Here is a 25,083-nt window from a genome sequence, read left to right on the forward strand (position 1 = left end):
GGTCATAGGCCTTCATGGTTTTCTCCACATCAGCCTCTTTTTCTTTTATCTTGAGGACAAAGAAACATTGAAGCCTAAACCAAATGCATTATTTTCCTTCAAATATTATATGACATCCATGTGTTTCCTCCTATAAACACTTTCTTTGCATATTTTTTCAAGATGTCAGAAGTACCCAATTATTCTAGAGTAAAAATCATTTTTCCTCTGTTACCTTGTTAGTTGTTTGGAAGTTAAAATTAGCTCTATCTCTGAATATACCAAGTATTTGTGTCAACCCAAACTCTATGGCTAAGTGATGATTTCAGAAATATTTAATATATTTGAATGACATTTATTATAATGTAGTCTAAGCCACTCATGGCTCTATTTCCTGAATTTGTTATTTTGTGCATTAGCTTTGTTTGTAAAGAAAAGACTATTTATTCATATATTTCTTCTTTTATTGTGAAGTTTCTTACTTTTAGGTCAATATTTTATCAGTGCTCCTGCAGGTGAGCATAAATTGTGTATATTCTACATAGATTTTGAAGTAAAATATCAAGGTGGAAACTGATTGTGGAAGTAGGTCATACTGATGGATAATCTCCTTAGTGAAATGTGGTTCAGAGACACAGTGAGTTTGATCTACTAAGTTGTACTAGGGGAGCATTGATGTTATTTTGGTACTATATATCTTTATCCTAGATTATTTTTGGAGGAATATTTATTCTGCAAAAACATTGTTTGATCATACACACAGACACACACACACACACATACACACACATCACTGCATTTGTAGGAAGTTTATGAAAGGTCAGAGGAATTAAATTTTCATATTCTTGGAGGGAAAGAATATTTATAACTCTTCCATAATGCTCAATAAAAAAGGTAAGATATTCTCTTTGGTTTTATGGGGGAGGGGTTATGTTTTATTCAGTTTTTATGTCTTTGTTTTGGTGGCATTGGCGACTGAGAACAGGACCTCATAATTGCTAGGCAGTTACTCTACCACTTGACCTGTATCCAGCCCAAGACTTCTTTTTCTGTTTAATTAATTTACTATTTTGTGCTGGTTCTAAGGCTTAAAGTCAGGTCTGGGTGCTGTCCCTTTGCTTTTTCACCCAAGGCTGCACTCTTATCACTTGAGCCTTATTTCCGCTACTGGCTTTTATTTTCAGAGACTTTCCTGACTGGGTTAGCTTTGAACCCCAATCCTCAAACTTCAGCCTCCTGAATAGCTCAGGTTACAGACATGTAATCCAGGTGCCACCAACATCTGGTGTGTGTGTGTGTGTGTGTGTGTGTGTGTGTGTGTGTTCTTGTCTGTGTGTGTGCTGGGTTTGAGGTCTTGAACTTAGGGCCTGGACACTGTTGCTGAACTTTTTCATCCAAGGCTAGAACTCTATATTTTGAGATAGAGCTCTACTCCCAGCTTTTTGGTGGTTAATTGGAAAAAGTCTCACAGACTTTACTGTCTGGGCTGATTTGAGCCACAATCCTCAGATCTCAGCCTCCAAAATAGTTGGATTACAGGCGTAAGTCACCAGTGTCCAGCCCAAATACTTATTTTTAAAAGAAAGACATTAGCAAACAGGTTTGTTTAATTGAAAGGATCCCTAGAATTTTAAGTATTCCAAGTCATTGGAAAGAAATGTGACAGTTCAGAAAGTACGAAGTTTAAAAATGAGAGAACACTCACAGAAAGTATTAAGAATCGATCAACTTTGTCTCTCTGGCATTGATTAATCTGCTGTGATGATCTTCAGGCATCTTTTTTTTTTTTTTTTTTTTTTTTTTTTTTTTTTTGGCCAGTCCTGGGCCTTGGACTCAGGGCCCGAGCACCATCCCTGGCTTCTTCCCGCTCAAGGCTAGCACTCTGCCACTTGAGCCACAGCGCCGCTTCTGGCCGTTTTCTGTATATGTGGTGCTGGGGAATCGAACCTAGGGCCTCGTGTATCCGAGGCAGGCACTCTTGCCACTAGGCTATATCCCCAGCCCTTCAGGCATCTTTTTAATTCATACTTTCTTCTAATAGAGGGAAAACAATCCCCTGAAGGTGCTGATAATATAAATTTGGATTAGTAGAGAGAAATTCATCAATCTTCCTTCCCCTCCATCAATGGTGGGGTAATTTTCCTGTAATCAACAGACTGGAAACAAGAGTTTGGTGACCTAAATATAATATAATTAGCATTAGTAACAATTAGTGTCAATACAGCACAGGTTTAATATGCAAAGCACTTCATTTGGAAATATTACTAATTATAAAGCCAGACATTTTTGAACTAATGTTCACTGAGTAAAAAACATCATTCCAATAGTATTCTCATATGTCTGCATCAGTTCTTCATAGGCTTTTATTTAATCATCAAAGAATCAAAATATATTCTCTTTTTGACAGGATGATGAAATGAAATTAAAGTATAATTGCTCAAGGTAATATATAACTTCCTCCATAATTCACTTGGAAAAAATTGTTACCATAATCAATTCACTTTAAACTATAAGCCAGAACCTATAAATTCTTTAAAGAGTTTGTTTAACTGAAAATGTTGAGATTTTGCCTTCAGAAATTTTATTCCTGTAGGTATGGGATAGAGGCCCAAGAAAATTGTGTTTCTCACAATCCTTACAATCTTATAGCTATCAGCTAGTGAAACCTATATTGGTATGCAAACTAATTTGAGTAACACTGATCCAAGTTATGTTAACACACATTGAAAACAGGCCTAAGGACAAATGGAATAGAATAGAAGACCCAGAAATGGACCCACAGTCCTATAGCCACCTAATCTTTGATAAGGGAGCCAGAATCACAGGATGGAAGAAAGGCAGCCTCTTCAATGAATAGTGCTGATAGAATTGGCTGTACATATGCAGAAAACTGAATTTAGACCCTTTTATGTGACCCTGCACCAGAATCAATTCCACAAGACCTCAATGTAATACCAGATACACTGAAAATATTACAGGAGGGGAAAGGGGAAACACTGGGGCTCTTTGGCACAGGTCAAAACTTCCTAAGATCCAGAAACACAACAAATCAAAGAAAGGCTGGATAAATGGGACTGCATAAAACTGAAGAGTTTCTGCATGGCAAAGGACATAGCTAGCAAGATAAATAGTCCACAGAATGGAAGATCTTTACTAGCTATACATCAGACAAAGCCATCTTATCTAAAATATACTTAGAGCTAAAAAAATTAAATCCACTAAAAAAAAATCCTCAAAGAAACAATAACCTCATTGATAAGTGGGCTGAAGTTTGAAATGACAGTATTCTGAAGAAGAAATAATAATGCCAATCAACACACGTAGAAATGTCCAACATCTCTGGCCATAAAAGAAATGCACATCAAAACAACATTTGGGATTCCACCTCATCCCAGTTAGTATGGCTATTATCAAGGAAACTAATAATAACAGATATTGGTGGGGATGTGACCAAAAGGGAATGTTGCTACACTGATGGTGGAAATGTAATCTTGTTCAACCACTCTGGAAAGCAGTATAGAGGTTCCTTAAAAGACTAAGCATGATGCTTTATGACCAAGCAAATCCCACTCCTGGGGGTTTACCCAAATGACCACAAAACAGCCCACACTAAAGCCACCAGCAAAACCATGTTCATCACAGAATTATTTACCATAGCTAAGATATGGAATCAACACAAGCACCTCAGTAGATAAATGGATCGAGAAAATGTGATATATATATATATATATACATATATACATACACACATACACATATACACACACACATACAATGGAATTCTATGCTTCCATTAGAAAGAATGACATTGTCCCATTTGTAAGGAAATGGAAAGACTTGGAAAAAAATTTACTAAGTGGAGTAGGCTAGACCCAAAGAAATATAGGCTGCATTATTCCCCTCACTTGTAATAATTAGGATGTCTGTAAATCTACAAGTTAATCCAAATGATAGTAAAAGACAAATAATTACATTTGGACATAATTAAATAGCACTATAAATATTTCCATACTGAGAACAAAGGAGGATATTCCTAGGAGAGGATCACAATGGCTCAACCGTTATGTGCTCATGACCATATAAAATGATGCTCAATGAAATGAACTCCAAGAAATGGAAATAAGAGTTTTTCTTAGTGAACTGTTTGCAATTATTTTTCTTTCTTTTTTACTCCTTTGGTTTTTTTCCTGTTGTCACTTTTTTATTTCTATACCCTTTGTCTTTTATATAAGTTTATCTGATTTGGGGAAGGGAAAGGGAATCACAGAAATGGTGGGACAAAGAGTAAACAAGTGCAACAATGACAATCACTAGACACTATATTGGAAATGACCTTTACAACCTGAGGGGAGTTGGAAGAAAATAAGGGAAGGATAACACTTTTCCAAAAGAAATGTATTTATTCCCTTAATTATGTAACTGTAACCTCTCTGTATATCACCTTTATAGTAATTTTCAAAGACCATAAAACAAAATAAAAATAAATTTAAAAAATAGGATGAGAGTCAGACATCTATAGCCCAAGTCTATAATCCTAGCTCTTCAAAAAGCTGACATCTAAGGATTTTGGCTCAAAGCCAGCCCCTCCCCACACTCCCACTTCCATTTCCACCCCCCTACAAGAAAATCCTTAAGACTCTTATTTCCAATTAGCCACCTAAAATCAGGAAGTGGGGGTATGACTCAAAGTGGTAGAAGAAAAAAGCTCAGAGACAGTGCTCAGGCTCTGAGTCCCATCCCCAGGACAAGAAAGAAAAGAGAGAGGGAGGAAAGGGGGGAGGGAGAGAGGGAAGGAAGGAAAGAGAGAAGGAAGGAGAGAGCGAAAAGAAATAGGAAGTGGGCAAAACTGTACATGAAATTGCAGGAATAACTTCACTGAATTCAAACAATTAAATTTATGGTAATGATTCATAAGAGAGATAGATATACTCTTAATTTTTTCCATAGCTCTTAGTTTATATAAACTAAGTTTTATTTTTTGTCTTCAAGATTGTAAAACTACATTAGGAGAGAAAACAGAGGCTACTCCAGTTAGGAGGTACTATAGATGAGCAGCCTCAGAGGAAAGTCAAAACATGGAAATCAGGCACAAATTATTTTATCTTATTTTTACTTTCCTTTATTAAATTTAGTTATTTAGCTAGCATCAGGGTGTGAACCCTTTTACTCATAGCTGGTGTTCTACTATTTAAACCATCTCTCCAGTCGAGCTTTTGTTGTTGATTAATCAGAGATGGAGTCTCATGTACTTTTCTATTTGGACTGACTTTGAACTGCAGCCTTCAGCTTTCAGCCTGAGTACTAGGATTACAGCTGTGAGCCCCTAGTGCCCAGTTCAGACACAAGATCTGAAAAACAGAGCAGCCTCCATATGTGGTATGCACAGTCCAGATGGCTCAAGCACATTCACTGCACTTGACTATTGTTCTCAGCTCTTGCAGCACCATAAACTATGTCTATTAGTTACACTGATGGCTCTTAGGAGAGAAAACAACATGAAATTTGGAGTTAAAATAGTTTCAAGCCACTGATCCTCTACCTCCTGGATGTGGAGGGCATTAGGTTTTCTGCAGCTAGATTTTCTGCTCTGTGCGGGAAGAAATAGCCACTGCCCTAGAGCAAGTGAATAAGACAGGTGGGTTTAAGTTCCCTAGCAGCTACTCTGGACATATTAGAGATCCACAGCTCTTCCTTGCTATTCCACAAACACATGAAAGATACCGTTAAAGAGGGTGATACATAGAGCTAGACATGCCTTGACTCAAATGCTGGCTGCATACCTTGTAGATAGATACTGTAGGGATGTAAAATGTCAGTGTTCCTCTTTCCAAAGTAGATTCAGCAATACCTAGTCTTTCTGCTTTAGTCAAAAGATTATCATACACCTTAGTGTGTTGCAAATGTTGGGCCTTCCATAATTGGTAATAGTAGTGATTACATTTGACATTTTCATAAAATTTTCTTGTTATATGTGTATTCATTTATCTATACAAATATATCTGTGCTTTCATGTAGATATATATAACTGCATGTTTATATGTATGTTTTAGTTTTTCCTACATTCTATGGACACAAAGTACATAGATTTCTATGTAGTGTCGTGGGGTGAGGGCTGGCCCTATGGCTTGAACTCAGGGTCTGGGTGCTGTTCCTGAGATTTTGTATTCATGGCTACCACTTGAACCGCTGTTCCATTTCTGCCTTATTGGTAGTTAAAATAAAGATAAAAGTCTCACAGTTTTTTGTTTTTTTTGTTTTTTTTGTTTTTTTTTTGGCTAGGCTAACTTTGAACTATAATCCTCAGATCTCAGCCTTCTGACTTGCTAGGATCACAGTCATGAGCACTACAATACGTAGATTTATGTCATTGCCATTAAATATTAGCTTATGTTGATTGATTTGAGGATGGTAATTTGAGAATTTACTGTGCCTTAATATTAGTATTATTATTACACAGAAAAATACAGTTAAATCGCTGAGCTTAGAAGCATAAAATTATTCAAACCTGACTATTCTACTCTTGAGATTGTGGTTTAGGATAAGCTACATAACTACATTGAGCATCAGTTTCTGTCCACAGAGGGGCAATATTGTGTACTTTCAGATTTGTGTGATTACTAGCATTTATGATGAACTTAGCATGATGTACATTATAAATTCCTAAGAAGAGGACAACTTCTCTGTTAATACTGTACTTATAGTGAGAGTGTTCATAAAACATTGGATGGAGTGGCATGAGTGTGTGTGTATATGTGTATGTGTGTGTTTAGATAGATAGATAGATAATATTTTCATGCCTGTCTTGGGACTTGAACTCAGAGCTTATTCACTATACCTGAGCTTTTTGATCAAAGCAAACAGCCACAGCTTCACTTCTGGCTTGTTGCTTAATTAGAATTAAGTCTCATAGACTTTCCTGCCCAAGCTAGTTTCAAAATGTAACTCCCAGCCTTTTTTTTTTTTTGGTTTTGTTTTTTTTATAACACTGTATATATTTTTTTATTTATTGTCAAAGTGATGTACAGAGAGGTTACAGTTTCATATGTCAGGCCTTGGGTACATTTCTTGTACTGTTACCTCCTCCCTCATTCCCCCTTCCCCCCTTTCCCTATCCCCCTATGAGTTGTTCAATTGGTTTACACCAAACAGTTTTGCAAGTATTGCTTTTGTAGTCATTTGTCTTTTTATCCTGTGTCTCTCAATTTTGATATTCCCTTTCACTTTCCTAGTTCTAATACCAGTGTATACAGTTTCCAATGTACTCAGATAAGATACAGGGATAGTGTGGGTACCACAGGAAGGGGATAAAAGAGGATCATCAACAATAGAAGCTATGGTTTCACATGGTAGGTTGAATCCTTTCCATAACATGGAGGTCATTTCACTTAGCATTATCTTATGCATTCATAAGGGCATAGCTATTAGGCTCTTGTGATTTTCTGCTGTGACTAGTCTAAACATGTTCTAATTATTACCTATGAGGGAGACCATAGAGTCCATGTTTCTTTGGGCCTGGCTCACTTCACTTAGTATAATTTTTTCCCAAGTCCTTCCATTTCCTTATGAATGGGGCAATGTCATTCTTTCTGATAGAGGCATAAAATTCCATTGTGTATATGTACCACATTTTCCTGATCCATTCATCTACTGAGGGGCATCTGGGTTGGTTCCATATTTTAGCAGTGACAAATTGTGCTGCGATGAATATTGTTGTGCTGGTGGCTTTAGTGTGTTCTTGTTTGTGGTCTTTTGGGTAGATGCCCAAAAGTGGGGCTGCTGGGTCATAGGGGAGCTCTATGTTTAGCCTTCTGAGGTATCTCCATACTGCTTTCCAGAGTGGCTACACCAGTTTACATTCCCACTAACAATGAAGAACAGTTCCCTTTTGGCCACATCCCCTCCAACATTTATTATTGTTAGTTTTCTTGATAAAGGACATTCTTACTGGGGTGAGGTGGAATCTCAATGTTGTTTTGATTTGCATTTCTTTTATGGCCAGTGTGCAACTAGAATTATAGGCATGAGCCACCAGCACCTGGCCATAATTATATTTTGAAAAAGAAAAGGAATACTGACATTAACTTTTGTCTCACAAACAGCACAGTTAACATACACATAAACACAATGAACACCAGTGAAGCTCATGGATGACTTAATTAGTTAAATTGGAGAAAGGAATAATTAACAGCTGGGTATGGAAGCGGCTTACATCTAGGATTACATCTAAGAGTACAAATCCTAGCCACTCCAGAGGCTCATATTTGGTGGATCACTGTTTGAGGCACCATGGACAGAAATGATCACTAGACTCCATTTCCAAAAGTAACTGGGAAAAAGCAGGTCTGAAAGAGCTGTCACTCAAGTGATAGAGAGCCAGCATAGGACACATAAGGAAAATGGAGTTTGGAGTGACCTGGGGAGCCTTCAAGAATGTGACCTTTGGTTTGGGGTTGTAATAGTTCATGAAAAAATAATAATAAATAATAAAGGAGAATGTGTTAAAGTACTCAGCATCACATACACCTAAACACCTCACCACTTAAAAAAATTTTAAACACACACATAGAAGATATAAACACAATAGAACTAAGTGTAAAATGGTACCATCAGAATAACTGTCACTTACTCTTTAAAAAATACACTTAGTTCATTATCAAATCAAACCATCCTGTCTGCCCCAAACACAAGCAATAGGAAACTGGAACAAAGCTAGAAGTTTGCTACTTATCAGACTTAGTGCTGGTCACTGTAAATATCAGTAATAGGAAACAGTCACCAATTTGATGTCAGGAATGCCTGACTTTCCTTCTCTGGGAGCACCACTCACCTGTAAGAGTGCTTGTAGTAGGCAGGCAGGATCCCCTTGTGCCCCTAAGACTCAGGCTGATGCTCTAATGCCCTAGAACTGCAGTCACTGCAGGAAGATGCTCAGTGTGCTGGCAGGACTGAAGAGGAAACCAGGCAATCCCAAGTCACCTGATATAAACAAGAGAAGGAAAGTAGTCACACAGCCACACAAGTGGGAAGTTACTGGAGCATTGCACCATCTGAGAAAAGCCAGCTTTTTCTTTTTTTTTCAGGCAGGAGAGAAAGTTTATTACCAAACTGCTGGCCTGTGGCTGAGATGATCCATGGCTGGAGAGAAGGGAGAGAAGGGATGACCTCCCACCCAGCCTTGCCTTATCTAGGGCAGGGGTAGGGGGTGTGGCCAGGTGGAATAGGATGTGACCTCAGGGAAATGGGAGGTAATGCCTCCAGGTCTGCTGGTAACCCAGGTAACTGGGTGGAGACTTAATGAGGTAGGGCATCTACATGGAGCCTTCCAGGGACGGACCTTACATTCCAGCCTTTTAATAGTTATGAAAAAGGCGAAAACTGCGTCATAAATTCAATGTGTCTATGTGAAAAGCACATGTCCTTCTGAAAAAAAAAAAGATACTGTATTTAGCTTATTATGAGGTTTAACTTTTGTATACTGTAACTATTTTGAAGCTCGAGTTTACCATTCATATAAAACATCTTCCATATTTAAAATAATCGTATTAATCAGTGCATGAAATTTCCTACCTAAAACTCATTTGAATGATTATTCCTTTCCCCAAAGAAATGAATTTGGTAATAATATTTGGAGAGGCATCTGACCTCCAAATGCTATCCATAGTTGTATTCATGGTTATTTTTTTTAAGTGTGACTCCCTCCCCGCCACCCAAAAAAGAACCTTAAAAAACTTGTAATAAACCTATAAAGCTTATTTGCATATTTACAAAATTTTTGATAGCAAATATAGGCAACTCAGTTTTCATATCCTGAGATGCTTGTGCAGTACTGTTGGTAAATGACAATTTATGTGGAATTTGCATGTAATATACAGTAAGACACAGTAATTTTATCAGAATTACAGTGCAGTGTAATTAGGTGTTAATACTGACTCAGTGTCTGCCTTTAATATCAATGATAAGTTGAAAGCTTAAGAAAGCAAGCACTATTCCATATATGCAATAGAAAATAGCAATGTGATGTCCATGCTGTTAAAAAAAAGGGCAGAATCATAAGCAAAATGCCAAAAGGGGTCTTATTGAAATGAAATTTTAATTTTTTTTAAAAATACTGTTTATCATTATTTATTTTGTGCTAATATAGTAAGATTTTTTAGAAAACAATTTTCATAACTTGATAAATTATAGTTTGGTTAGAAACGTTGCTCTTAAAACATGTAAATAGACAACATGGTGTAAATAATTTTGTAAGAGGCTTCAAAAATGTTTATATGTGGAAACGTACCTACATCAAAAAGTGTAAAATCAGTTGCTGTTTTGCTTCTTTTATCCCTCTTATTTTGTATTGTGGTCATTTCCTATGCAAATAATGGAGCAAACAGCTGTATAGTTGTAAAATTTTTTTGACTGAATGAGATGTTTATATATTAACGACAATTTTTTTTTAATATAAAAGTGCCTAAAAGAAAAAAAGGAAAAAAAAAAAAAAGGATGAAGACTCTCTCTGGCTGCCTCCTGCTGGCAAGGGGTGTTGACATTAGTGGTATAAGGCAGAAATGTGGCCCCTCCTGGAGAAGGCAAGCAGCAGAGTCCCTTGGTGGTAGATACCAGTCTTTTTTTTTTTTTTTTTTTTTTTTTGGCCAGTCCTGGGCCTTGGACTCAGGGCCTAAGCACTGTCCCTGGCTTCTTCCCGCTCAAGGCTAGCACTCTGCCACTTGAGCCACAGCGCCACTTCTGGCCGTTTTCTGTATATGTGGTGCTGGGGAATCGAACCTAGGGCCTCGGGTATCCGAGGCAGGCACTCTTGCCACTAGGCTATATCCCCAGCCCCTAGATGCCAGTCTTTGAATGAAGCCTGGAAGTCTCATGAGGCAGGGGCTGGACAAAACAAAATATTAAGGCAAAAGGAAGGGTTTAGGGCACAAAACTAAAAATTGGATGACTTGACTAGTTCTTATACTCAGGTATGTACATTAGATGGACAAGCTACTATCTCTTGATCCCCTGGCTCTGATTAATTTTGAAAGGGTGAGATAAAGTGGCTCCATTTAGAATGTGATCATTCTTCTCTTACTCCACTCCATGATCCTTGTTCCCTGAACAGGCTGAGTTCCAGGGGTCTAGGTGCTTGTTGCTGGGATGGCTTGTCCCTGTTGGCATTCACGGGTTTTGAACTCAGGGCTTGGGCATTGTCCCTGAGCACTTCTGCTTGAGGTTAGTACTCTAACACTTGAGCCACAGCTCCACTTCCAGCATTTGGCTGGTTAGAGATAAGTCTCTTCAGCCATGCTTCCAGCCTTGCTCTTCGCTGGTTAGTTGGGAGATGGAGTTTGAGAGAGATTTTCTGCCTGGGCTGGCTTTGAACTGCAATCCAAGGCATCTTTGCCACAAAAGCCCTTTTTTTTATTTCCAGTTAAAACAACAAGGAGACCAAAGGCACTAGAGCTTACCTGTATCTTGTCAACAATTGACCAACTGGGGCTGGGGTTATGGCCTAGTGGCGAGAGAGCTTGCCTCGTATACATGAGGCCCCAGGTTCGATTCCCCAGCACCACATATACAGAAAAAGGCCAGAAGTGGCACTGTGGCTCAAGTGGCAGAGTGCTAGCCTTGAGCAAAAAGGAAGCCAGGGACAGTGCTCAGGCCCTGAGTCCAAGGCCCAGGACTGGCCAAAAAAAAAAAAAAAAGAATTGACCAACAAATCCTTGCCAGAATTCTGCAATGACAAAACTCAGTAGATGTGATGAGTTTTAGTACAGATATATAATATAGCTAGATGGACATATAAAGAATGGCATACTGGTTTTACATCAGTGTTTAAGTCACAGCCAACAATTGTACACCCATTTAACAATATTTGCCTTGCATGAATTTAAGACATATCCATACCATCTTCTTCCTACACTGTTTCTTCAATTCCCTTTTCTGAGACTTCACTAACAAATGATGTTTACACAGACATACACACATGGAACACACATACACACTGTGCACATAGGTTTTACAATATGCAAAAATGAATTTCAGCATTAGATTCTTTTGGAATTCCAATAGTAAATGACAGGTTTTTTTTGCCCAATATTTTAGAACCACGTGGTCGGTTAGAAAAACAATTTTGCTAGCAAACAAAAATTTTCAGATTATAAAATGGAGAAACCACATTTTGATAAACTCCAGTGGGATGCCATGTTAAGGGGCAGTGGTGGCAGGAGGATACAAACACTAACAGAGAACATGTGGCATGGCATAATGGGGCCTGAGCTGGTGTCTGTTAAACCCAATATCTACCACATGGTCAATGCTAGAGAAAATAACTTTTAGATATCTTTGCTGTCAAAGCACATTGGTGGTCAAGCCTCAGTTTCAAAGGTCTGTGAAAAGGGGTAGCTTTGTTATTAAGGCACATTATCAGGATGGTATGGCTTGGAAGTTTTATAAAGTAGGCAAGTAAGCAGGCAGAGGGAGAAAAAGGAAGAGAAAGAGAGGACAAGAGAGAAAGACAGAGAGAGCCTGAATATAAGTGACTTCTGATCACTTACCATTGCAGTGGCAAAAACTGTATCTGTGCGAGTATTTCGAGCAGGCCTCATTGCGCTGTCAAGAGGCATGCTAGCATTTTCCAGGCTTAGGTGTGACTGTGATGCAAAATGCAAAAAGCACGGGAGGGAGGCAGCCTGGTGAATGGATGAGAGCTTACCGGGCAGAAGCGGTGTACAGAGCAGCAGAGAACCTGAGAAGCAGCAGTTTCACTCACCAGGGTAGAGAAGTGGTGTGGAGGTGGAGGTGGATGTGGAGGCCAGCAATGGTATTAGTGAAAAGTGCCATGTGGCATCTCACAGCAGTTTGGTTCACGCAAAAAGGACCATCAGGACTGGGGATACTCCCAGAAAAAAGAGAAAAATAGAGGGGAATTCTACCTGTCCTGACTCTTAAGCCCTTCCCAAGTCACAAGGCACAATATATGTTAGGTTTGTAAAGTAGGTAGCCAGTAAAGGAGAACACCATGTGGTATTCAGGCAGGAGAGAAAGTTTATTACCAAATTGCTGGCCTATGGCCGAGATGATCCATGGCCAGAGAGAAGGGAGAGAAGGGCGCCAGTTTTATTTTGATAAGTAAAAACTGGAGGGAAGTTTCTGGTAAGAGTGATGGTCATCACTGTTCATGTTTCACATTTGTTTTATGCATAAGCCATGCAAATGAGGCAGCCAATAAATACATTCATCCATGTATACCAAACCCACAGTCACGGCTACTGATTAGGAACAGGGACTATGAAGAGGTAACTCTATGCCCTGCATACTGGCAGACATATCTTTTAGAGATATTTGCATAACCTAAATAAAACCTTTCTATTAGAGAAAAGGACAATAAGAGGCTATAGAGGAACTAAGAATTGAAATATTTATGCAAAAATTGTTTTTAAAAGTCAATAAAACAGATGAACAGCATGGCTCTGGTATCTCACACCTGCAATCCTAGTCACTGTGGAAGCTGAGATCTGAGGATCATAGGTCAATGCAGACAAATCCAAGAGACTCATATTTCTGGCCAACCAGCAAAAAAGCCAGTACTGGAGGTAGGACTATGAATTCAAGCTCCAATACAGGATGAAAATAAATAATAAGCAGGACAAGCAATTGCTGGGACATGAACCAGTGATTATTAAAACAGGTGATAGTTTCACTGGATGAAGAGAAGATAGACGTTGTATCAGAAGTCATAGATATTTAACCCAGGAGTCAATTCCAATTAGAAGAGTTTTCAGAAGATGGGAAAGGAGAAAATGGGAGACACAGATACAAAAAGAAGAAGATATTCCAAATTATTCAGCAAAACTTATTGAAAAAAGACCTAGACAAACACTTTAAATGTTGTTATTTCAGATGTAAAGAAAAGAATCATTAAAGGATTCAGGGAAAAATGTAAAAGTTTACATATCAAGAAATGAAAATCAGGGATGGAATATGGCTCAAGTGGTAGAGTGTCTATGTAGCAAGAAAGAAAAGAGAAAACAAGAAAAGAAAAGAGGAAAAGAAAAAGGAGTAATCCCCACTTATAAGGCTCCCAGTAGTTCCTACCTGTAACCCTGACTAATCAGGAAGCTGAGATTTAGAGAGAGGATCATGTCTCAAGTCCAGCCCAGGCAACAAAGCTTACTAAACTCCATCTCCAAAGTAACCAGCAAAATCTGGCTGGAGGCATGGATCCAATGGTAGAACATTAACCTAGTAAACACATGATCATGAGTTCAAACCCAAGTATCATAGAACCTAAAATAAAAAAGAATTGAGCAATATCATCAATATTCTGAATCTAGAGTTCTGTTTCAAAATGAGTACAAAATAAAGCCCTGATGTTCAGCATTTTACGTCTCATGTGTTTCATTTGGCCGAGGTTTGGTGCAACAAAATGCCCAGTTAGCATTAATAAAAGAATCCAAGATTGATTTAACATCAGGAAATCTAACACCACAATTCAGGTTATCAGACAAATAAAGTAGAAATTTACATTATTGAATTAGAAGATATTTGAAATGCATTCAATGAAATCAACAACCATTTCTAATAGCACTATAAAAGCTAGAAATAGAATCAAGCCACCTAAGCAGGAATAAGAATACTTACCTGAAACTATGAAATCTAGATAGATAGATAGATATTATATGTAACCTATATATCATACATATCATATATATCTCATAAATCTGATTAAATTTATATATATATATATATATTTCTTATCAGGATTTAGCCAGGTATGGTGGCTTATGCCTATAATCCCACCTATTCCAGAGGCAGAGGTAAAAAGAACACAGTTTTAGAAACCAGTGCTGAGAAAGTTAGTGCATGGCTTCATCTGAAAAAGAAATTCAATTCAAAAGGACTAGCACTGTGGCTCAACCAGCAGTGCCCATGCCTAGCAAGCTTCTCTGAGTTGAGTCAGATCAGCATAGTTCTCCCTCACACTAACAATCCCTCAATTACAATCATACAAACAATAAATAACACTATGTTATCTTTAGAATATTTCAATGTGCCCAACAATATGCCTCCTGTCCATGTGTAACTAATTCTTATTCCTACTCCCAGCTCCAAGCAACTACAAATTTTTCTTTTTCTAAAGTTACCTCCTCTGGACTGTTCAAATAAATATATAAATAAAAATAAACAATGTCACATGTGTGTGAATAGGCTCGTTGTAGAGTGGATGTCATAATGTTCAATGTACATATATGAAAATGGAGCCAGCTAACTTGAGGAGATTGGTGGGGTTGGAAGAGATGGGAAGAGAATGATCAGGAGGCATTGCACTCATAAATTGATATGTTAAAACCACTTTGTACAATGAATTAAAGTTTTTAATGCCTTTTTTTAAACAAGAAGAGAATGGGGAATGACATCTGCATGCTGACAAGGTGAAAATCAGAGAACATGGATGAGCCCAATAGTTGTGTAAGGTGTGTGTGTGTGTGTGTGTGTGTGTGTGTGTGTACATGCTTGTCCTGGAGTTTGAAACTGGGCACTATCCCTCAGAATTGTTTGCTAAGGCCAGTGCTCTACCACTTAATCCACAGTCTACGAGTTAATTAAAGTTACAGATTTTAGGGACTCCCTGCCCATGCTGGCCTTAAACCATGATTTTCAAATCTCAGCCTCCAGAGTTGCTAGGATTATAGAAGCATGATGTCTTTTTAAAAACACTGCAATGTAAGTATTAAGCAAGAAATTTTCAGAAGATAGGTTCAAAATAGCAAAAGAGTGCATTGAGAAGAATCTATAAAATGAGCCATGTAGCTGGACACCGGGGCTCACACCTGTATTTCTAGCTACTCAGGAGGCTGAGATCTGAGGAGCATTGTTCGAAGCCAGTATAGCAGCGTAGGCTGAAAAGTCCCCAGGACACTCTTATGTCCAATTAATCACCAGGAAACAGGAAGTGGTGCTGTGGCTCAAAGTGATAGAGTGCTAGTATTGAGTGAAAAAGCTCAGGAACACAGGTCCTAAATTCATGCCCCACAATCAAAAACAACAACAACAAAAAGCAATGAAACTTCATTTTCTCTATCTGATGGGGACAAAATCAAAGTAATATAGTATTGCCAGAGGTTTAAGGTTTGGCCATGTTCATACATTGTAGTGTACATTTATCAGGGCAGGTTTTTTTGGGTTTTGCTCAAGTGTGTTTGCGCATATATGCATTTGTGCATATGGTATATGGGCTTACACTCAGTCCTGGTCACTGTTCACTCAAGGCTGGAGTTCTGCCATGTGAGTGAGCCACAACTCCACTTCCAACCTTTTTGATGGCTACTTGGAGATAAAAATCTCAGACACTTTTCTTCTTGGGCTGGCAATGCACTGCGATCCTCAGATCTCAACCTCCTGAGTGTAGGGTTATAGGCATGAGCCACCACATCCTAGCCAGTACAATAGTTTCTGTAGGAGAATTTATCAGTGTCTATGAGCATTTAAAATGAGTTTATCATAGACAACCCTATGGATGTGTTTCTGCCTACTCAGGAAATTGCCTATAAGCCCTATAAGTAGAATTTTGTTATTGTTAAATAAAAACTCATATATACATGCTAAGTATGTTTAGCATCTGATTCTATGACAATAAGATGTATTACTTAAAGGAGATATACAAAGAGAATCTGGACTAAAGATCCTAAAGGTTTTAAAAGATTTGCTATTATTTCTACTACTCCATAATATGAATGTTTTTTATTCTTTTGGACATCTAATTTATAACTTGGTGCTGCTATGGTAGTTCAGCCAACTATATATAATTTTTTGGAGGTCATGGGCTTGAATTTAAGGCCTTGTACTCTCACTTGAATTTTTTGCTTATGACTAGAGCTCTGTCACTTGAGTCACACGTCCACTTCCATCTTTTTGCTGATTAATTGGAAGTAAGAGTTTCATAGTTTTGTTTCCTGGGCTGGCTCCAAGCTGAGATTCTCAGATCTCAGCTTTCTTAGTAGCTAGGGTTAAAGGTGTGAGCCTCTGACATTCAGTTTAGAAAATTATTCTAATCAGAGATCCACAGTAAAACATTATTTTACTATGTACATTAATTTAAAAAAGACATTGCATTCTTGATTTGAAAGTTATCACTTGAACTCACCACCTTTTTCCATTTTTTTCTTCCCTTTACAATTTATTATTAGTTTAAAATTGGAAACTGTCTGGCAGAAACACTGTTTCCCTAATATACACGAAATTGTATCTGCCTATAAGCAATACAAATAAAAAGCAAGAGATTGTCTGATTATCATAGTTAGAGACAAAATATTATGCAAACAAGGGTATCCAGATACAGAATTCTTTTAAGGTATCTTGGCACATTTAGATATATTTTTAAGTACCTGAACATTTTGCCTGGGAGCCTTTGGAAAGCATGAGGAAAACATCCTGTAATAAGAGTGGGGCATCTTATAGTTAAATATTTCCACCTAGTGTGATTATTCTATTTAAAAGCTAGTGCCTCTAGGCATTCATAATGGTTATTTTTATTTTTCCTAGCTTCTGAGCAAAGGTGTTCCCTTTTTTTCCTCCAAGAAAGCAGATTTCTGTTGCATTTCTTTCAGTGTTGTCAAGTCTATCTCAACCCCACTAGGTATTCAAACTGAGAACAGAGACATTTGGACTTGCCTTTTCCAGCTCAGCTTGTCAAGGGTTAGTGACACTTTCTCTTAGTTCATAGTTACATTTCTGTCACTAGGAAATATCAGCATTAATGTAACATATACTCAAAATTGCTTTTCTGTTGTCATGCTGATATAAAGAGATACTTTTCAGTAAAAGGACAACATCTTTCAGGAAAAGAACGTGGGAACAAGCCTAGAAAATACAGGAAGGCAGGTCAAAACTTAGGACAAATACTGTTTCTCCTTCTTTGGTGTGGCAGAAAACGTGATAATTTAAAACTTTTTCTGAATCAGAATATGTGTGTGTGTGTGTGTGTGTGTGTGTGTGTGTGTGTGTGTGTGTGTGTGTGTGCTGGTCCTGGGGCTTTAACTAAGGGCCTCAGTGCTGCCCTTGAGTTTTTTGTTGTTGTTGTTTTGTTTTGTTTTTCTGTTTGTTTTGTCTTGCTCAAGTCTAGTGTTCTACCCCTTTAGCCAAATCTCCACTTCCAGCTTCTTTTGATGATTAATTGGAGATAAGCATCTCAGAGACTTTTCTGCTCATTCTGGCTTTGAACTGTGGTCCTCAGATGTCAGACTCCTGAATAGCTAGGCTTACAGGCCTGAACCACTAGCACCTAGCAAGACAAATGTACTGGGGAGAGGGGGTGGGGAATAGGCTGGTTTGGATCCCAGTAATGGTAGCAATATTCTGATAGATCTTTTGACAAATACTCCATTTGATCATTTCTCACAGTTTTCACGAAGAGAGAATTTCAAAATCTGAAAAGGAGTAGTTACCCACAAAGAACAGAGTTATGTAACTTGAATAAGGAGTTGTTGGGATGATGAAAGGAAAAACACTAACTCCTCCCTGCACAGTGATTAAAAACAAGTCAGCTAAGCCTGAAGACCATTAAAAGAGAACAGCTCTAAAAAGCTTAAAAAAAAAAAAGTTATGACCTCGAAGTAGTCTTTAAATGTTGGACAAAGGAGTTTCAATGTCACCCTCAACTGTCCCAAACCCATCCATTCCCTCAAGTTACCTGGTTCCATTTTACCTAAGGACATTGAGTGTTCTGATTGTGTTTGCCTGCTCCCCCTCTCTCCATTCATCAGCCTGTTCCTCCTCATGATTGCTGCTTCCTCAGAACCCACCAAAACAGGTTTCAGCTTCCTGGCCTTCATTTCGCTAACCTGTTCCCTTAGTCATTAGAGTAGTTACACCAGTGGAATTTCGAAAGACCTTTAATTCTACAACTTTATCCTTCCCAGTATTGTATATTAAAGTCACATGGCTCTACTATTTGTATACATGGTAATGTAATGATTGTAATATGAGCATCAAACTCTCATTAAAATCTTTTTCCCTTGATGATGGGGTTGGATGGTGGTCAGAAAGCTTAGGACTCACAATTTCTTTTTTAGTAAAAGGAAGGTGAAGAGTAATAATTGTTTAAATACCATTTTGATATTTTACAAAGCAAGTTGAACTTTTCTATACAATATGATGAAAAAGTAATTATTAAAATTTCCAATTTTTTAAAATTTTGATTCATATTGGCTTTATTGGTGACAAGTCACTCAAAGGCAAGATTGAATATAGACACAGAACTGTGCATACATAATCACACAGGCAATTGTATATACAGTTTATATATACACTTCTCTCTCATTCAGGAAAACATATCACTATAATCATAGGTATAATCTAATATGAAAATAAAATTTTTACTTTAAAATATTTATAGAAATGGATTACTGCTATTAATGCATTAGAAGGAAGCCAGAGATATTTACTCTGAAATTTCCTGCAATAAAATGTATTTTTATTTATAAACAAGTCAGGATTCAACCTATCCTTACCATAAAAAATGTTAAGTATTGTGGCACAATATTTGTATATTAAACCTTCAAATTTTCAATTAAACCTTCAAATTTTGTAGCTCAAAGAGATTAAATTTCCAACTATGCTGGACAGTATTAAAAACATGTTTCCTCAGTTTCAAGTACATCAGTTTTCATGAAAATCTTTTGGGTAAATACAGGAAATAAAAATAAAATGTGCTGGATTTTACAAAGATTCAAACTTTATAAACCTAAAGGCAATGAAATTTCAAAATTTTAAAAAGATATTTTACGGTATTGAAAATTCCTTACTGATCTATATCTATCTTATAGTGATCTCTCTCTCTCTGTCTCTCTCTCTCTTCCCCCCCTATATATTTTTTATTTTGGTGCCAGTCCTTGGGGGGCTTGACCTCAGAACCCTATGTCCATGACCTTCTTTTAAGGTTTGAGCTTTATTACTTGAACCACAGATCAACCACTTCTGGCTTTTAAAGGGATAATTTACAGTATTGGAGATGAGACTCTCCCAGACTTGAGTTGACTTCATAATCCTCAGATCTCAGCTTCCTGAGTAGCTAGGAGTAAAGATGTGAACTACCAGCTCCTGGCATTGGTGTTATATTTTAAAATACATTTTTTACAATTTAATGTTGTTAGACTAGTGTTAGCATTGAAATAAAAATGAAAGCTATTAGATTTGGATTAAAGCAGTCTCACCCCAACTGAGCTGTTACAAAAATGGATCACATTGGGTAAGGGATTGATATTGAATTAGGTAGCCTATTAAATTTTTTGATATTCTGATATTCTTCCTTACAATGGAAATACATAGAGCTTGCAATCTGCTCACCAGATATATATTATTTATAAGTGGTAAATAGAGAGGGGTACATATGTGTAATGTTGTCAGAAGTCTGAGGCAAGAAAACTGAAAGTTTGAGGCTATCTTGTGCTGTTGTGATTCACTGGGCACTCATGCCTCACCTTTGCAAGCCTAGCTACTCAAGAGTCTGAGACCTGAGGATTGCAGTTATAGGCAAGCCCAGGCAGAAAAGTCTGTGAGACTCTTATCTCCACTAAACTACCCAAAAGCTGGAAGTAGGGCTGTGGCTCCAGTGATAGAGCAAAAGGAAGGTCAAGGAGAGACCCAGGTCCTGAGTCCTGGCCTTCAAGCCCCAGGACTGGTACACACACACAAAACTCAATAATAATAATAATAATAATGAAAAAGAGATACTGATTAAAAATATGAACTATTCTGCATTTGCCTTAGTCATTATCAGGTCATATATATAATATATTATTATATACCACAGATACATATATCATGTCTATGATATATATCATATATATTATATCCTTTTTTGATACTTCATACTTGTTTATTTAAGACATTATTTGATTTTTTAAAAATCTGTCCTATTTCCCATCATGGAATTATTAGTTTGTCTCTTTGATGCAATCCTGGTACATATTTTAATTTCATATTTTTTAATTGTTTGTAAATTATTTTATTTTTAATTTAGCTTTAAATGTTTTTAATTATCTTTAAGTAGTTGTAAAAAAGTGTTGCTTTTCAACATGTTAGTTTATAAGTACAATGCATCTTGTTCATTAATCCTCTTTCATTTTCTTCCCCATCCCTCCCAACTTAATCCCTCTCTCCAATTTTTCTAGTCTCAGGACATGCATTGAAAAAAATAATACCTCACAAAAACATAGGCACATCAATCAAAGCATATTACATATCTTAAAACAGGATCATTCTTTCAGAATTTAAACTGGGTATGTGAGCAGAAATAAATTTAACAGACTCTCTCTATGTACCCAGTAACTCTGCTAATTCTTCTCATCATTGTGTTAATGACTATTGTCCTTACTTGGAGGAGAAAGAAAGTTAAACTGGGAAAGATAAAATGCATTTCACAAGGCAGTGAATCAAGAAAACATAACCCCCAAGAAGATAGTTTCTCCTACAGTGACAATTTCCATGAAAACACATTCTTTATCCTTGACTCACAATAGGAGATACTTTCTTATCACTTTAAAGTGATTTTCTGGCAGAAAGTAGAAGAACATTCCAAAGAAACTATTTAAAATAACCAGTATGTATTTGCACAGGCAGAACTGTCACTTTCCCTTCATGGGGGAAAATAGGCAATTATTTCTATACTGTTTCTACAATTTATCAGACCTTACCCCCCAGAGCATATATAATAATAAAGAAGAAATAAAGAGATGGCAGCCTTCTCTCAGTGTAAAATCATTTTCCATTATGTATATAGGAATGTGGTTAACTCCAGCTTAAAAATAAGCAGGCATCATCCTGCAATGACAGGTGTTTCTGCTATGTTATGATATCATTTCCAAGGTAACTGAACAGCACCATAAAGAAAGGATTATGTTAGCAGGTGTGAAATAAACAGCAGGAGACACTTTACAATAACTTGGTAAAGCCTTGAAAATAGATGACAGTGTTTCATAAACATTGCCACCAGCAATAAAACATATGGACTTAGGATGGGAAGCAAACTTTCACTTAACATAGGAAGTGCATTGTGAAAAGCAGGCCAATAGTATTTTATTAGAAATGGGGAAATATGTGATTGCACATATGTCTCTATGATATGTTTTACTATACAAGTGATTTCTGCACATTCTTTAATGACCATTGTTATTCTAGTTGTGATATGTAGCTCTGTAGTAGACAAAATTATGTTTGGAATATACTTTCCATGCTGACTGGTGTGCCTGTTTTTCCTTATAATGGAAGAAATGTCCATTATTTCTCACTTGTAAGCTAACCAGGAAGTTCTCTGGAATTTCATGATTTCAAGATTTTGACCAGGGAGAAATATCATTTGGTGTTAGATATCTAACGTGGGACTTTTAGAATGTGAAACGTTATTTGAGTAAACTAGGATATATCATCTGCCTTGTTTCTATTTCCATTAGGAAGGCAGAATAAAATTAGAAATTGCTTAAGTGCATGGTGTGGGGAATTACAATCTGTTTTTGTTATTTTATGGGAGTTAGCATTATAAAGTGTTCCAAATCACAATAGTTGATTACAAAGTCTCAAGCATATAACTAGATATTTAATGAGTGGCCAATTTTAGCTTACCAGTGCAAGTAGGGAAGCCAAGAGGCTGTAACAATGGACAACTCCAAAGCTTCAGTGGCCATGACAACCCTGGACTGAGACAAGGAGAAGGCAGGCCTTCAGGGAAGGCTTCCAGAGGCTTCCAGATTTTTCTCTGTGCTGCTGTAGAGATACTCAGCTGAGTGAGTATTGAGATTCAGTGCTGCTTCTAAATACCAAACTACAGTTTGAGCATCAGATGACCAAACATAGTAACAAAGGGGCTCTGTCCATGTCCAGCACAGGAACTACATCTACAAGATCATGAGTCTGTGTATTTCATGTTGCAAGCAACAATAAATGGCACATTTCAACAATAAATGGCACATTATTGAATAGTGTCTTGGTTCTTCAATTAAACTTTGAAGCCATCTATAGAAGTGTGCTTTGAGTTTACTTTTTTTTTGGGGGGGGGGAGTAGTTGGAAGAGGGTTATTAAAGAATAGCGAATAGATCCTGGGGCTGCTGAGCACAAAAGGAAGAAATGGAATGTCAGAGATAAGTAAGAGTAATCCTATCTTGGTCCAGAGTTTTCTATGGCCATAAAGAAGTGTCCTCTGTTACAGTACAGATGCAGGCTGACATTGCCATAGAAACCAACCATTATGTAAGTCTGTATATGATATAGTAACATCAACAAAAGTTTTAAACATTTATTATGGGTCTGTGAAGTCATAATGAAGTAGGCCCTAAATACATATTCATTTTTCAAAATTTTTGATTCATGTGATTACTTCTTAGTAAGTGAAAAATATTCCTGTATTTGAGAAATTAACTAATATGCACGTGGTCAGAAAATTAACAGAGTGGTCAAGCCTATTTAACTCTTTTTGTATAGGTCTAAGGTGTTCCTTGTTACTATGAAGGAAGGACATGAGATAACAAAGACATTGGAATTCAGGACATCAAGATGCTGTCCATGTTCATGGGTGAAAATATTTTAAAAATACATGATTCTTTTGTTTCCACTAAGCATACTTTATTGTGGAGAAATTTTTCAAGGCCCTAAATGTGCTCCTTAAAGGTGATCGATCTCATGTCACAATTTAATTTTGTAGAAACTGAAGTAAACAAAAACTTTAGATAGCACCTCTCTTTCCTTCCTTCCTTCCTTCCCTTCCTTCCTTCCTTCCCTCCTTCCTTTCCTCCTTCCTTCCTTCCTTCCTTCCTTCCTTCCTTCCTTCCTTCCTTCCTTCCTTCCTTCCTTCCTTCCTTCCTCCCTCCCTCCCTCCCTCCCTCCCTCCCTCCCTCCCTTCCTTCCATCTGTCCTTCCATTTTCAACTAGTTATACAAGAGGGTTACAATTTAACACGTCCATATATGTGTGCTATGTTTTTTATTTTTCATGTTTCATTTTTCTAAGTGTGACATTTAATTTTCCTGTGCAGTCCATGTCTTGGGGTTCATTCATATTTGCTTCCTCAAGTTAAGAACATCTACTGGAAGGTGAGGGGTCACCAAGGCCCAGAATATATTGTTGTCATTGAAAGCCGTTTCCAACTTTTAAATCTTTAAGCACCTAATAATTATAGACACAATTATGGATATATTTGTTTTAGATAAACCTTGGTGATAGTCATAAATGTGACTGAAAATCATTTTTTCCTGGGATTAAAACAAAAAAAACAAGGACTTGAAGTTGGAAAGGTATGTATTCCACTGTGTGTGTGTGTGTGTGTGTGTGTGTGTGTGTGTGTGTGTGTGTGTGTTTGTGTGTGCTTGTGTTGTTGGGACTTGAATTCTTGGCCTCATGCAGGCCTGACCCTGTCACTTGGCTTTTATAGTCATGGCTGTTGCTCTATCACTTGTGCTATACTACCTACAACTTCTAGCTTTTTGCTGGTCAATTAGAGATAAGAGCTCCAAAGATATGTCTGCCCAAGCTGGCTTGGAACTGAGATTCTCAGACCTTAGCCTCCTGAGTAGTTAGGATTGTGTCAGCCACTAGTGCCTGGCTTAGAGTATGTCTTATTTTTAACAGAAAAAGCAATCAACTAAATTAGGACAGAGGCATAATTGTTTTTTATCTTCAATGTAATTTTTTTCCTTTCTTTATTGACAAAGTGATGTACAGAGGGATTACAGTTTCATATGTAAGACAGTGTGTACATTTCTATCCAACTTGTAGAATTTAAAATTTATCAAGGAAATGTCTCAAGAGGTTTTCTGGATTTTCTAGGATCATTTTAGTCACAACCATCTCAGATTAGTGCATAGAAGTTATCTTTGTAAGAAAGAAAAATCATACACTACTGGTTATCCAAGCTATATTGTATACTATTAATAATTTCCTTTGAAATGTTATCCTTATCCCTGAAACCTGGGTCATGGTCTCTCATTCTTCAGCCATAACAAAGGACGGCAATGTCTCTTTGCTTCCTTCCCTCTCTTTTGTCCTCACTGAAGAAGATTAGCAAGGGTTGGATTGGAAATACTGAGTTTTAAGCCTCAGATCTTTGTGCCTGTGTGTGTGTGTGTGTGTGTGTG

The 25,083-nt window shown here is 37.3% G+C and overlaps 1 protein-coding gene and 1 long non-coding RNA gene across 2 annotated transcripts in view; both read left to right on the forward strand.

The window, feature by feature from the left end:
* The window catches only part of Rims1 (regulating synaptic membrane exocytosis 1), a 547,387-nt gene that overhangs the window by 238,097 nt on the left and 284,207 nt on the right, over positions 1–25,083 (forward strand).
* Positions 3,654–9,687, forward strand: LOC125357177. Its single transcript, XR_007212082.1, has 3 exons — positions 3,654–3,666; positions 5,780–5,783; positions 9,348–9,687. It is a non-coding gene; the product is annotated as an uncharacterized LOC125357177 (long non-coding RNA).

This window comes from Perognathus longimembris, chromosome 9 (genome assembly GCF_023159225.1).
Source record: "Perognathus longimembris pacificus isolate PPM17 chromosome 9, ASM2315922v1, whole genome shotgun sequence".
Lineage (NCBI taxonomy): Eukaryota > Metazoa > Chordata > Mammalia > Rodentia > Heteromyidae > Perognathus > Perognathus longimembris.